This window comes from Anomaloglossus baeobatrachus, chromosome 5 (genome assembly GCF_048569485.1).
Source record: "Anomaloglossus baeobatrachus isolate aAnoBae1 chromosome 5, aAnoBae1.hap1, whole genome shotgun sequence".
In the NCBI taxonomy this organism is placed as follows: domain Eukaryota; kingdom Metazoa; phylum Chordata; class Amphibia; order Anura; family Aromobatidae; genus Anomaloglossus; species Anomaloglossus baeobatrachus.
This window is the reverse complement of record NC_134357.1, coordinates 507,475,068-507,488,025: the sequence shown is the minus strand read 5'-3', so window position 1 is coordinate 507,488,025 and position 12,958 is coordinate 507,475,068. Positions and strand designations below refer to the sequence as shown.

General features: G+C 40.8%; 1 pseudogene; it reads left to right on the top strand.

Moving 5' to 3' along the window:
- The window catches only part of LOC142312853 (uncharacterized), a 206,937-nt pseudogene that overhangs the window by 141,587 nt on the left and 52,392 nt on the right, over window positions 1-12,958 (top strand).

Below are 12,958 nucleotides of genomic sequence, written 5' to 3'. Positions count from 1 at the left end.
TCCCCTCTTTTTCTTTCCTCCCGCTCTTGTGCCCCGCCATCGAGGGGGGCAGAGGGGCGGGAGGGGTCTGGAAAATACATCCAGGTCGGAAAATACAACCCCCTTGGATCAGGCACGTAGGCCTGTCCCATAGGGAAATCTGACAGGATGTAATCAACTCATTTGACCAATTAAGACTCACCGGCAGTCTTTATAATCTAAAGCCCCCAACACCCATAGGTCCACACCCCCACGGACCTGTGATCCTTTCTTTTTTGCATTTACTGCTGGTGGGGTCTGCACCGTTGCCCATCCCCCAACCAGCTGCAAAAAAAAAAAAAAATTTCTACCAAATTAGTGATAGACCTGAGATCAAACTTCTCAGCATGGTTACCTCACTTTGTTGTTTTATTTACTGTTATGTTCTGGTTTACCCCAAACCCTGCTAGAAAAATCCAAAAAACATATAAACATGCATCTTTTAATTCCTAATGACTAGTATAAAAGTAGCTACTTTTAATGTAAGAGGCCTAAACATTTAAAAAAAAAAAAAAAAGGTCACAGATCTTAAACTATTTACAAAAAATAAAGTAGATGTGATATTCCTACAAGAAACCCATTTCAAACAAACACATACGCCTATAACCAAGAACAGATTTTATACCAAGTGGTATAACTCCAATTCCCCTATAAAAAAAAATAAAGGTGTTTCCATAATTATAAATAAAAGGATCCCCTTTACATTCCAAGATGTGCTACACGACACAGAAGGCAGATATATAATGCTTAAAGGCTCAATACACAATGTCCTGTTCACGTTAGCGAATGTATATGCACCAAACAATAACCAAGGCTCCTTCTTTAAAAAGTAACTGACATACTAGATAACTTTGCTGAGGGTCAATTAATTCTAGGCGGTGACGTTAACGTACCTCTACATCCCCCTTCAGACACATCGAACGGCCAATCGACAATACCACAAAAAACAATCAAATACATCAGAAAGCTCTTATCCACCCGACTTCTGATGAATGTTTGGAGAATAGTACACCCCTCCTCGATAGACTATTCCTTCTTTTCAGCTGTACATAAAAAATACTCGAGAATTGATTACTTGTTTCTTCCACACAAATGTCTAAGTCATGTAGATGACATCTCATATGACGCAATCTTATTTTCACACCATGCCCCGCTATTTCTTAATTTTGAAAATACACCAAGAAAACAAAGGGCCTATTAATTGGAAACTAAACAATAATCTCCTCAAAAATAATAACACACAAGAACAAATAGCTAAAAATATCAAAACTTTTTTTCAGAGAAAACTGTTTGGGTAACAAATGTGATTCCAATATATGGGAAACCCACAAGGCCGTCCTTAGAGGCTCTTTTATCGAATTAGGATCAAGATCAAAGAAAGAGAGGGAAAAAGAGATCACAACAAAAATAGCCCTAATAAAAAAATTAGAAGACAAACAAAAGACGTCACCTATTCTAGAAAAAAAACTCTACAATCTAAGATTCGAGCTGAGAGCTCTTCTTGACCAGAAATACGAGAAATTTCTGTCGTTTTCTCGATTCAAAGCATATTTATATGCAAATAAATGTGGTAAATACCTCGCAAATTTTATTAAGAAACAAATTAACTCTACCCACATACTAAAAATAAAAAATAATAAAGATCAGATCCTATACAAGACGGAAGATATTGCTAAAACATTTTCCGAATACTTTTCAAACATTATACAATCTAAAACCAAATTACAAGACTGAATCCGAAAAAATTGCAAAAACTAGGAATTTTTAAAAAAAATTAACTCTTCCTCAGCTCTCTGACACACAAAATAACTCTTTACCCTGCCCAATAACTAGAAATGAGGTAGAAGAAGCTATATCACAAACCCCAAATGGTAAAAGCCCAGGCCCAGACGGCTTCCCGATCGAGTACTATAAGCATTTCAAAGCTGAACTGGTTCCATATCTCACAGATTATTTATTTATTTATTTTTTTTAAACATCTTTTTATTGAATTTTAACCGAATTTCTTTTACAATCTGCTCTTATACAAAGAGCATTACATTGATGACATTATAATCAAAACAGTCCCGCCCACCCCTCCCCCCGCTCTGCGTGCGACCAGAAGCAACCTAAAATGGTAACTTATGTAATTGGTATGTGTCCATTGAGCAGTTCAAGAAGGTACCAAGAGGTCTGTCCAAACTGAGATTTAAGTCTATCCTTAAGCACTGTAGCCAAGTTAGGTATAAATAAAGACCATGTTTCAAAGAAACGCTTAGTCAGCTTCTCCTTATTCGACAGTGCATCCAGCCAGTCCATTTTGAATATGAACATTAGTTTTGTTTGGATAAACGCTAGAGAGGGTGCTTCAGGATTTACCCAGAGATGTAGGATACTTTTCCTAGTGGCCGAGGCCCAAATAGTTAACATTGCCCTGGTACCTCTCGGAAGACTTTGTTGAGCCTCCTCCAACATGTTAAAAATCGCCCACTGTGGTGTCAGAGCAAACTGAATATTGTATGTGTTTTGTAAGACTGAGTGAACGCTTCTCCATACTCCCTGTATCTGAACACAGTCCCATAAGTGGTGAAACAGGTCAGTGTCTCTTATGCCACATTTAGAACAAGAGTATAAGGCATTTGTGTCCATTTTTGATTGAATTTTTGGAGTAATATATGCTCTATGTAGAATCATCAAGGCCATATCTGTGTAGCTACTGGACGACAGAAATTTACGTTGCAACAGCGTGGCTTGTAAAAAATCCCTTACCTCGAACTCTGGCATGTCTACCTTCCATTTTGCTGGACCTGTTGTTTTCCCCTCCCATGTCCAAACTGTACGCAACATTGAATAAACCTGACTAGTCGAGGACGCCTGGCTTCTTGCCCTCCTAAGAAAGTTATCCACACTTCCTCCAAGATCTCCCTTTGGCTTGTCAACATGATATTTTTGTGCCAAGCTACGCGCCTGAAGAAAAAGAAAAGGCTGACCCACAAAAGCTGGAAATCGGTGTGCCGCCTTCTCGTAAGAAAGCAACGACCAATCAGCCTCCATTAGATCTGCAGCATAAGCACAACCCTGCATTGACAATGTTTCATAAATCCTCGGAGGGCGACCCTGGAGGAATCTCGGATTTCCAATAAAGGGTTGAAATGGGGAACTTGAAGTGTTAATTTTACCAAGTTTCCTCACCTTCCTCCACGTTTGTATAGTATGCCATAGTGTTGGATGATCCCTAACCTCACTCGGTATTTCCTTGTTCCCTAAATGCAGCAATGCTGTTAACGAGACTTGTGAACATAGCTGTTGTTCCAATTGTACATTGGCAAAGTGAGATACTCCTCGCACCCAGTCCAGCACATATCTAAAATTTGCTGCTAGATTATATCTGCCCAGATCTGGAAGATTTATGCCCCCTGCCCCTTTTGGTAATTGAAGCTTGATTAAGCTGATCCTAGTACGCCCCTTGTGCCCCCAAATTAATTTTCCAAAGGATGAATTTAGTAGCTTAATATCTGATTTGCGTAGAAGCAACGGGAGAGTCTGAAATAAGAACATTATTTTGGGGAATGCTACCATTTTAATTAAGTGACATCGGCCCGAAAAGGATATTTTCAGATGTTTCCAAGATTGGAGTAGTTGTATTAATGAATTTATAAGAGGCTTATAATAAATTTGATATAGTAACAAGGGGTTTGCTGGGAGCTGAATCCCCAAATATTTAATGGACCTGGTACACCACTGGAAGGGAAATAAGTTGTTATCAATTTTACCCGATTTGTACATTGCCAATGCCTCAGTTTTTTTGTAATTTACCCTGAAGCCTGAGGCCTTTCCAAAATTATTCAATGTGTTCATTATCTCTGGAATCGCTTGAGAGGGATTGGCAATAAACAATAAAATATCATCGGCAAAAGCCAAAAGTTTAATTGTTGTCCCACCGACTCATGCCCTGAAATATTGCTAAATTATGTAGGGTCCTCAACATTGGGTCCAGAGCCAAATTAAACAATAAAGGTGACAAGGGACACCCCTGCCTCATTCCCCTCTGTACCTCAAATGGCTCAGAGAATGTATTATTTATAGATAGTCTGGATTTGGGTTCTGTGTATATCATCTTGACTGCTTCGCAAAACCAGGATCCCACCTGGCGGCATGCCAAAAGATTATGTAAATAGGCCCAAGAGACCCTGTCAAAGGCCTTGTCCGCATCAAGGCTAACTACTATATGTTTGGTACATCTATGCTTCCTACTATAAGAGATAGCCCCAATAGCCGTCCTGATGTTATAGGTGATGGATTTCCCGTGCACGAATCCCGTTTGGAAGGGCAGAATAAGATCTGGAATCACTTGTTGTAATCTACCAGCTAGTATTTTAGTAAAGATTTTAAAATCAGAGTTGAGTAATGAGATGGGTCTGTATCCCTCCACCTGTAGTGGGTCTTTTCCTGGCTTAGGTAATACTATAATGTTTGCCTCATTGAACCTGTCGGGAATTATTCTATCTGTGACTATCTTATTATACACTGCACATAGATGAGGACCGATAGAGGCTCCCAAGATCTTATAATATTCGTTACTAAATCCGTCGGGCCCTGGGCTTTTGGCTAGTTTAAGAGTGCCAATAGTTTTTACTATTTCTGAAATATTTATAGGGGCGTTTAGTACTACTCTTTGTTCCTCTGTCAAGATGGGCGCTACGGTACCATGGATAAAATCAGCTTCCCCGTCAACCTCCCTCGGTTCCGCCTCATACAGCGAGCCAAAGAATGCCCTGAACTCCTCCACTATTTCCTCATCTTTTGTTACCATGCTACCATCTTTCTTTTTAATTTTTGTGGATTCTAGTGGTGGTTCTAAAGGGTTTGGTTAAAGAAGCTAGTAATTTCCCAGGTTTGTTGCCCCATTTAAAGTATTTATGTTTCTGATAGTCCAGGTTACTAAGTGCCATCTCATGGGCCAAGGTGTCCGCCGCCTCCTTGGCCTCTAAGAAATGTTGTTTTGTCGCATCCGTGTTGTTATTTTTAAAATCTTTATATGCCTGCGTGAGAAGTTTTTGTGCTGATATAGTTTGTTCCAGGAGCTTTTTTCTCTTATGGCTGACATATGATATTATCTGACCTCTTACTACTGCCTTGGAGGCAGCCCAATACAAACCAGCGTCCCCACTATGCTCGTGATTATCATTCTCATAAAAGCTCCAGTAGTTTTGTAAAGAAGCTTTGAAATCCTCAGATTGATATAAATATGAAGGAAACCTCCACCTTCTTTCCCGTAGTATTGTGGTAGATAATAACAAATTAAAAGTAACCGATGCATGATCCGAAATACAGATGTCTAGGATGTTGGAGGAAAGTAAATGTGGCATCAGTGCTGGGCTTAGTAGCCAATAGTCAATCCGTGTATGTAAGTCATGGACATGTGAATAAAATGTATAATCTTTATCTATTGGGTGCTGCATGCGCCATGTGTCTATTAGTCCCAATTGATTGACGAGATATTGCAAACCACTATGGAGCGCCAATAGAGGAGATGGCTGGGGACTTGACCTGTCTAAAATTCCATCATGAGCCTCATTGAAATCTCCGCCTACAATTAAATTAGTCATATCCCAACCTGTGATACTTTCGATCAATCTGGCTCTGAACTGTGGATCAGGAATATTTGGTGCATATATGTTTGCTAAGTTGTAGATAGTGCCCTCTATCTTCACTTTCACCAATAATAATCTCCCCATAGGGTCCTCTGAAACCTCCAGAACTTCATGACTAATATGCTTATTGATCAATATAGCTACCCCTCTTTGTTTTCTCGTAAATGACGCTTCTGCGCATACGGCATATTTTCTGCTGTGAAGAAATGGGTGATTGCCCTTCATCCAGTGTGTTTCCTGTAAGAAGACAATATGGCAATTTAAACGATGTAGATAATTTAAAACTTTTTTCCTCTTAATAGGAGAGTTTAACCCGTTAACATTCCAGGAGCACCAATACAGCGATTTAATCGTGGACACATTTGTGCTCTCTGTGTTAGTCATTTATCCTATTCCAGAAGGAGGAATTAATTGTAAAATTATAAACAACCTATTTGGGTTCCCTCGTCCATCCCAGCGAGTAAACGCGACAACCCATATGAGAGCTAAACTAAAGGTACGCACGCAGAGCCCCCTAACCCCTTCCCATCTAAACAAAAACCTTAATCTAATGGCAATGTCACCTGCCTCTCTGGCAGTCCTGACACTGAAAAAAAAAAGGAAAAACAGAATGAACATCAGAACTGTAGCACAGTGACGTCTCCGATTTAAGTGTCTATGTTGACTGCTGGCGAAGCTCCATTTTCCTGAAGAAGGTAATTTAAAGCCAACTTAGGATCTTCAAAAGTCCAATTCTTTCCCCCTGTAGTGAAGCGTAGAACAGTAGACTGAAGCGAATATTTTTTTCCTCCAATAGTTTGCATACTGGATTGAAGGCTTTGCGTCTTGTTGTCAAGGCTGCTGAGTAATCTTGGAACAAAAGCAGTTTAGAGTTATTGTAGGTAAGTGAGCGATTTTTTCTAAATGCTGTCAGCAATCTGATCTTGTCTTGGAAGTCCAGGACCTTAAAAATTAATTCTGGGTCTGACCTCTCCATCATTTCGAGGTGGGCCCACTCTGTGGGCCCTTTCAATAGCAATTGGCCCTGACTTTAGATCCAATTTCAAAGCTCCTGGTAGCCATTCTGAAGTGAGTTTCAGTAGATCAGCTTGCCGAACAGATTCAGGGACGCCCACCAACCTTAAATTATTGCGTCTGGACCTGTTTTCAAGATCATCTACCTTGTCCAGCAATACAGCAATGTCCTTATTCCTGCTCTCCAGCATCTCTGAAATTTCCTTTACAGAATCCTCCATGTCAGAGACCCTCTGCTCCACATCTGTTAGCCTTGAACCCTGGGCATTAACTTGGGTGACTATAATGTCTAATGAAGACTGGAAGGCTGCCAGCCACCCATCAATCACCGGCATCCGAGATCTGTGATGGCCTTAGCAGTGTCCTGGGGTGGGTCTGTAGTTGCCTCAGGGGAAGCCCCTGGTGATGGGGGTGCATTTTGGTTTCGTCTTTGCGGTCTAATTCCTTTACTTGGTTGTGTGGCATTGCTCTTACCCACAAATTTATCCATAGTAAGAACTGTAAATATGGAGCTTCTTTAGAGACTGTGGTGACGTCACAATAACATAAGCTTAATTACATCGGTGTGGTAAACTTGGCTGTTTCACAATTATTTCCACGCTGTGTATGAGAGTGTATAGATGTTACTTGAAAAACACCAGTCAGAAGGGCAGGAGGCAGGCCAGATGACTGATCCCACTTCTTTTTCTTTTTCACCCTCTTCTATACTGTCAGTGCTGGTGAAGTGGTGAAGTATGGGTTAATCAAGTTGAGCTGTGATGCACTTCAGGCTTATCTGCCTCTGTTTACTGTTGCAGATTACAGGCCTTGTGCAGCAGCCATATAAGATGAGACCTGCAGGGATGTATCTGCCCCCTCCACAGCCCCCTGTTTATCTCCTGACCTGCTCTCACAGCCGAATGTCTCCAGGGGCTCTCAGCTCCCCCCTCACTCACAGTATCTCAGAAGGTGGGCCTGTCCACAGAGCTCTGTGTGACAGGTAAACACAGCGTGCAGTCCTGTTTGCTGAGCTTGCTGCTGCTCAGTGTTTCACTATTTCTTCTGTGGCAGGGAGGCGAGTGTGTGAGAGTTCACTGAAAACTATGGCTGCCGCTGGAAGCACTTCAGTCCCCTTCCCTGTCTCATTCTGGATGTTAGTGCCCGATATTTAACCCCTCTCTTACCAGATCCCGGGTGCTTTCCGTTTGCAGTGGCACAGCTGCAGGGGGAGCAGGGAGGATGGGCAGCGTTCCTCTGTGCAGCACAGCCTACAGCCTGCAGCCTGGTGCTTTGTGTCAGAGCACTCCTTTCTTTGTGGCGCAGCATACACCTTTCACCTCCGGAGTATCAGGAGAGCCGGGCCTGATGTGCGCCCCTTGTCCTGGCCTTATCCTTGCAGCCTTGAGATGTTAGGATGGGCCTGGATAACGTTTTTGGCCTAGGCTGCTGCAGGAGCTCATGATAAAAGCAGCTACCTCATAGCTCCGCCTCCCGGAAGTCTCACAGATTATTTTAACTACATTGACGATTTCAACAAATTTAAAAAGGAATCCCTTATTGCTCACATTAGCCTTATACAGAAGGAGGGAAAGGACCCTACCTCCTGTAGTAGTTTCAGGCCAATCTCCCTTATCAACAATGACATAAAGATATATGCCAAAATATTAGGGAACCGATTACAAAAATCTCTCCCAGAACTGATAAACCCGGAACAGGTTGGCTTTGTCAAAGGCAGAGAGGCTAAGGACAACGTAATGAGGGTAATCGACGCGATCCATCTGGCAAAACACCGGAAAATACAAATGTCTGTACTTTCTACGGATGCAGAAAAAGCCTTTGATCGTGTCGATTGGTACTTCATGGAGCAGACCCTTTCCAAATTCGGAATTCCACAAAAATTCGTACACAAAATTATGGCTTTATGTACCGCCCCTTCAGCGAAAGTCAAAATCAACAACACATTATCTCCTGGCTTCAATATACAGAATGGCACAAGACAAGGCTGCCCCCTATCTCCTATACTCTTTATCCTTACGCTAGAAACATTACAAAAAAATCAAACAATTCCCCAAAATTAAAGGATTGAAACTTGGCACGATTGAACACAAATGCGCTGCCTACGCAGATGATATTCTTTTCTTTCTAGTAAACCCAAATGAATCTATAAAAACCTTACTATCTGACTTAAGTTACTTTAATTCAATTTCGAACTTTAAAATAAATTTTTAGAAATCAAACATTATGCATATTCTAATATCACCTGAAAACAAAAAAAAATTGACAACAATCTCACCCTTTAAGGAATGCTCATCCATCACCTATCTAGGCACAAAGTTGAGTGACTCCTCCATCCATCTCTATAGGCTTAATTTTGCACCATTAATATTGTCACTAGAATCTACTCTGACGTCATGGAAAGATGTTCCAATTTCCTGGTTCGGCAGAGTACACTTAATAAAAATGATAATCCTACCAAAAATGTTATACCTTCTACAAACTCTCCCGATAGAGATCCCCCAACAATTCTTCAAAAAATGGAAAGTTTAGTATCAAACTTTATATGGGCAGGAAAAAGTCATAGAATAAGCTACAAGATATTAACAAACCCAAAACACAAAGGAGGTCTAGGTCTTCCAGCTTTTGAGAGATACAGAATAGCCGCACACATAGCTAGAGTAACTGAACTTCGAACTCACGCCCCAACAAAACTTTGGACGACTTTAGAAATCAATAACCTAGATGCAGGGTTCCTACACTATCTTTGGCCTACCCCACATAACAAATTCAAATATAATAGCATCTCAAACCCCTATACTTTGACAACTCTTAAGCTATGGCACAGAACGAATAAAAAAATGAGCATCATACCAAGGATATGTAAAGCCACCCCTATTCTCCACTTAATACCAAACAAATATAGAACACTTAAAAAAAAGATTGGTCTTTCGAAAGCATATAGAGATGCACCACTATATTCATTGATGGACAAAAATGACTCCCTAAGATCTGATAAGTTCAAACTACTCACCTCCTCCCTCCAACTAGATAACGCTGATGCACAAATCCTTGGAGATATAATAAAACATCACTTTCCAGACATTTCAACTTGTACACCAGACCCCCCAATTCTCAAACTCTTTTTAAACACAACGAGAAATGATAGAATAGCTAAAATAAATAAAAATTTAACACAAGGAGAAGTTATCCCAAATTTTATAAGCAAATGGGAAACCGAACTGAACATAAAATTTCTCACAAACGAAATTCAAGCAATAATGAGAAATATTCATTACCTTACATTCTCAGTGAGATATCAAGAATTAAATTATAAAATAATCTCAAGGTGGTACAAAACCCCAGTAATATTAAACAAAAGAAATAACACAATATCACCACTATGCAGGAGATGTGAGATGGAGTTGGGCACTTTGACTCACATCTGGTTGAAATGTCCTAAAATTCAAGAACACTGGGAAAAGGTAAGAGAACACATTAAGAGAGTGGCTAAAATAGATATACATTTAACACCAGAATTCATCCTCTTAAATCTCGATCCTACAAACACACTATTAAAAAAACTACATGCTACCTCAATTACTCAATGCTGCAAAACTGATGATAGCCAGGCATTGGAAGAGTGAAGATCCGCCCTCCATCAAAGAATGGATCGAGGAGACAACACGAGTAGGCATATACGAAAAAATTAGATTGTCAAAAATTAAAGATGGGAAAATATCAATGAACTAGAGTGTCTGTCTAAATGCTCTTACATGACGATAGTAGCTTAGCCTTCGTCAATATTACCGAAACAATTTTCTTCATATGTTTCCTGTTTTTTATTAATCCTTGCTCTAAAAAGAACGTGATAATCTTAGCAGGACTTAAGTTTCTTTTCTCTGTTTATCATAACACCCTCTCTCCCCTATATATCATTCACCCATCTTCTCCCCGCATTCTGCCGTATCCTAAACTTAATACTCCTCTTCCCTCCTTTTCTTCTCCTTACTCTCATATCTTCTCAGGCATCAAAGCTTCTTTCTTTTGTACTCTATTGATATAGAATCATATACGTCGCAATGTGTATTACACTCCGTATATGTATATTATGTTATATCTTCTAAAAGATTTGTTAAGATGCCATTCCTTTTCTCTCTTGTCTTATACCTTGTTATGACTTAAAAAAATTTAAATAAAGAATTTATAAAAAAAAAAAGAACACCTACCAAACCTAACCTTAATTGCATTTTACGAACCAAAAAGGTTAAGAAAAAGTCTTTCCTGCATAATCTCTTGTATATAAGACTAAATAAACCGTAGAAAAAAAAATATCCCTTTTAGTGTTTGTTCACACGTAGTGTTTTGGCTTTTTTTTACTCTTACAATTGGGAGGGCCCTGACATACATTTTGTAGGTCCCTCTGTCCTACATAATTTCTGGTTAGCTATTCCTCAGCACTTTACAAGGTCAGCTAGAACGTGTCCATTGGTATGTTGATCTTTGAACTGAGGGACCTCAAGTGGTCCTGTAACATACGTTTTGGAGAGACTGCTGTTACTTATACATTTGGGCTGTCCCTCCCTCATTGAGAGATAGTGAAATACATATTCCATAGCAGTGCGCCCATAGTAGCGTTGGACTTTACCCTCCTCCTCCTCCATTTCATTCTATGGCCCTCAATTCAAGTTTTTAGAGGGCCTGCAGGTGTCAGGAAACCTGAGTTTGGTAAGGGCCCTGAGGTGGCCCAGTAACATACGTTTGAAAGGGACTGCTCTTACTTATACATTTGGACGGTCCCTCAATCATTGAGACTCAGAGAGTGGAATACATATTCCAGAGCAGTTTACAATGCGCCAATTGTAGCATTGGGCTTTACCCTCCTCCTCCTCAAATTTCCCGGTCTGGAAAGTAAACGTGTGTGTAAGCCAGAAGAGCGAGAGCAGATTCTGTCTTGGATGGCAAACAACAAGGCCTCTTCGCATTTCTCAAGCAGCAACAATTCTTCCACACAGTCTACTGTGGATACACAGAAGGCTACCCATCTACAGTAATCCTCAACCTGGTCCTCCTTCCTTCCCCATCATCAGTCACAGGAGACATATGACCCCAAGTTTGGCCACTCTGCGGATCTGTTTTGTACTTATCCTTTAGTTGGCTCTGGCCTTTCACTGTGCAGCACTGAAGAGGGACATAAGGAGGTGGCATGAATTGATGTGCAAGTATTTGAGGACCTACGACCAGAAAAAAGCCACTTTGAGCCACTTTGAGGAACCTGATTTTCTGTCACCAGATATGGAGGCTGATCATGATGAGACACAGTTGCCAGCAGGTTAGCCTAGAATCTCAACTGGGAAGGAGGATGAGATGGTAGACTAGGTGGTCGATGATAAGTCCATTGATCCGACCTGGACAATTGACATTCATAGCCAGCTCAGCAACACAGAGGAATATGGATATGTAGCACCAACACAGGCGCCAAGGGGTAGTGGTTTTCCCAGAGTGAGACCTGGGTCAACTGTTCCGAAGAGCACCCCCACTGTGGGTCAAGCCAGGGCAAGGGGGCATTCAGCCGCTGTCTGGAAGTTTTTTTCTGAAAGTCCTTCAGAGAAAAACATTGTAATCTGTAGCATTTGCCATACCAAGCTGAGCAGAGGCCAGGGCAAAGGCATCCTGACCACCACCAGTATGCGGAACCACATGGTAGCCAAGCACCTCAGTAATTATAATGATAACAATAATAATAAACTTTATTTTTATAAGGCCAACATATTCCACAGTGCTTTACAATGCAGAGGTTTATATACAAGCAATAGTTATATAAAATACAATAATTATAGCAAAAAAGACAACCCTGCTCATGAGAGCTTACATCTACAATGAAGTGGGGGGGGGGGCGACAAGGTTCAGGTGCATGGCTCATTTCCAATGACAATCCAGCCATCTCAAAGAAATGCGGTATAGATAAAGGCTGCCTGAACCAGTCAACCAATCTTTGAGATGCTTTTGGATACTGTGGAGTTTGATGGAGACTTATCTTTTGAGCAGTCGTGGAGGGACTATGTGAATTTAATTTGATTAGGGAGTGTGATAGGCCATCCTAAAATAAGATTTGTTTTTAGGGAGTGTCCGAAGCTGAGTAAGTTGTGGTTTGTCCTGGTTTCTTGGGTCAGAGCATTCCAGAGGATTGGTGCAGCTCGAGAGAAGTCCTGGATCCGGGAGTGGGAAGTTTGGATTAGTGTAAATGTTAGTCGAAAGTTGTTTGCGGAGCGTAGAGAATTGGTAGGGTGATAGACAGAGATGAGGGTGGAGATGTATGG